At 78.2% G+C, this 2,500-nt stretch overlaps 1 non-coding gene across 1 annotated transcript; it reads left to right on the top strand.

The window, feature by feature from the left end:
- The first annotated feature begins 2,127 nt into the window (after positions 1-2,127).
- On the top strand, positions 2,128-2,280 carry LOC141955390 (5.8S ribosomal RNA). The gene has a single exon (XR_012632524.1). It is a non-coding gene; the product is annotated as a 5.8S ribosomal RNA (ribosomal RNA).
- Positions 2,281-2,500: the final 220 nt, after the last annotated feature.

Below are 2,500 nucleotides of genomic sequence, written 5' to 3'. Positions count from 1 at the left end.
AGGGGGAAGAGGGGGTGGCCGCCGGTGTGGTGGGGGCGCGTGGAGGCGGGAACCCCGGCCGGCCGAGCGGAAAGCCCCCGGCGCTCGGGCGCGCGCAGGAGAGGGAGAGGGGACCGGCGCGAGCCGTTGGCGGTGACGGGCTGGGCGCGGCCGGCGCCAGCCCGGCGAGAGGGGCGGCGGGCAGAGCAGGCCTCGCCGGGGTCGGGGGAGGCGTCTCCCCCGATCCTTCCTGCCCGCACCGTGGCGGGCTTGCTGCGGAGCAAGCCCGCCGGGGGGCCGGCCGGCCGCGTGCAGGGCCGAGGCCTCTGGGCGTTCCGGGCTCGGGTGCGTGGCGCCGGCCCTCGGGCCGGCGGGTGAGTTCCCGCGCCGGGCCGTGTCCCGCGCGCCAGCGGGCGGCCCGAGCCACGGCTCTCCTCCCGGGCGCAGCGCCGGGATACTGAGGGAAACCTCGGGCCCCGGGCCAGGAGGACGTGGTGGTGGTGGCGGATGTCGGGCGCGCCCCCGCGGGCGGACGCTCCCCCGATGGCGGCAGCGGGGGAGGCACCCCCGCGGGGCCCTTGAGGATGTTTCCCTCACCCCAGGGCCAGGTACCTAGCGTCCGCGCCTCCGCGGCCCTCCCTCGGCTGAGCCCGGGGGTCGAAGGCCGCGGAGCCGGGCGGAGGTTTAAAGACTCGGGCGGCTCGGTGCGACCCGCAGGGGCGGGCCCCGGCCGTGTGCGGCGGTTGAGCCTCCAGGGGCGGGAGTCGCTCTCGTGCAGGCCCTGGCCATGGCGGCCGCCGCCCACGCCGTGGGCTTTTTGTCCCCTCGGGCGGCCGCGCCGGGGAGGGGTGTCCCCCCTGCCCCCCCTTCTCCGCGGTCCGGTCTCGGCGGCGAGACCGGCGGCGTTCGGTCGGCCGCAGCCGGCCTGCCTCGCCCTCGAAACGCGAAGGGGAACCTCCCCCCCCCCGGCGGGGAGCGCGGGCTCTCTCGCCGTCGGGGGCGATGGCGATTCCCCCACGGTCGGGGGTCTCGCCGGGCGGGGCGGCCTGCTCGGGCCGCCGCGTCTCCGTGGACGCGCAGCGGCGCGCTTGCGGCTTCGTGCTCCTTGCTTGCCACCCCCACCCCTTCCCGCCCCGGCTGAGGGGAGGGGCGGCGCAGCCCCCGGGCCCGAGCGGCGGCGGCGGCGCCGCCGCTCGGCGTGCCGGCCGGCGGTCGCTCGGTGGCCGGCCGCGTGGCCTGTCCCGTCCCGGGTCCTGCCCGTCGCTTCGCAGTCGCCTTTCCCGGTCTCGGTCAGGCGAGGCGGGTGGGCGGCCGAGGGGCGTTCCCCGTCCCGTTCTCCGCGCGGAAGCGGGGAGAGGGGGCGTCGCCTCCGGCTCAGCGGCGTCCGCCTTCTGCCTGGCGCGTGCCTGCGGAAGGGGCCGAGACGAGAAGCGGCGGCGGCGGCTCCGGGAGGGCAGCCGCGGCGGTGCGGTGGCCGGGCGGCGGTCGGGCGGAGCGCCGGGCGGCGGCGTCGCGTCGCCGTCTCGGGTTCCGGCGGTTGGCCGTCCGTCCCTGTCTCCGGTGTGGTGCGGCGGCGGCGCCGCGCGGGCGTTCCCGGCGTCGGGGCGAGAGCCGGGGTTTCGGGGCCACGGGGGCAAGGAGCCGGCTGTCGCAGCGCGCGGGCGCTGGGCGGCGCGGAGGCGCGCGCGGCGCGAGCGGGGCGCCCCCGCTGGTCGCCCGCGCGGCGGTCAGCGTCTGTGGTTTCCCCCCTCCGCGCGAGCGAGAGGCGGGTGCAGGTCCGGGCGCGCGGTCGGACGCGCCGCCGGCCCTCCGTGCGGAGGCCGGGCCGAGCCCGGGCGCCTGGGCCGCCTCCGAAGCGAGCAAGGTGCTTGTTGTTTCCCCAGGTCGGTCGGGAGCGCGGGCTCCCCGGGCCCTTGCCGTTCGGAGCTTGTTTCACCCTTCCCTTCCTTCCCTCCGTTGTGATGTCGGTACGGTCATCTGAGGCGAGGCGCGACCGTCGCCCGCCGGTCGTCGCGCGCCCCCTCCGCGCGTGCGGAGGGGGGCGGTCGGTCGGTCGGTGGGGCGGCGGTCCGTCGTCCGAGAAGGGGGCCGCTTCTGCGGAGCGGTCCCGGCCCCTCCGCGCGCGCGGGGCGGTGCCGAAAGGCAGACAACTCTTAGCGGTGGATCACTCGGCTCGTGCGTCGATGAAGAACGCAGCTAGCTGCGAGAATTAATGTGAATTGCAGGACACATTGATCATCGACACTTCGAACGCACTTGCGGCCCCGGGTTCCTCCCGGGGCTACGCCTGTCTGAGCGTCGCTTGACGATCAATCGCCGGCCGGTGCGCCGTCCCTCCCCGCCTCGCCTCGGCGGGCGGGCGGGCGGCGTCCGCGGCGGCGCGGCTGGGGTGCCTCGCAGGCCCGTCGGTGTCGGCCGAGGGCCTTCGTCCCCCTAAGTGGAGACTCGGGGAGCGCTCCGAAGCTCCCCGCTCCCGGAACGCCCGCTTGGCGGAGCCTCGTCCCGCCGGGGCCGGGCGGCC

The sequence above is a fragment of the Athene noctua genome, unplaced genomic scaffold, assembly GCF_965140245.1.
Source record: "Athene noctua unplaced genomic scaffold, bAthNoc1.hap1.1 HAP1_HAP1_scaffold_204, whole genome shotgun sequence".
Lineage (NCBI taxonomy): Eukaryota > Metazoa > Chordata > Aves > Strigiformes > Strigidae > Athene > Athene noctua.
The sequence above is the reverse complement of the archived record's forward strand: the minus strand, read 5'-3'. Positions and strand labels throughout refer to the sequence as shown.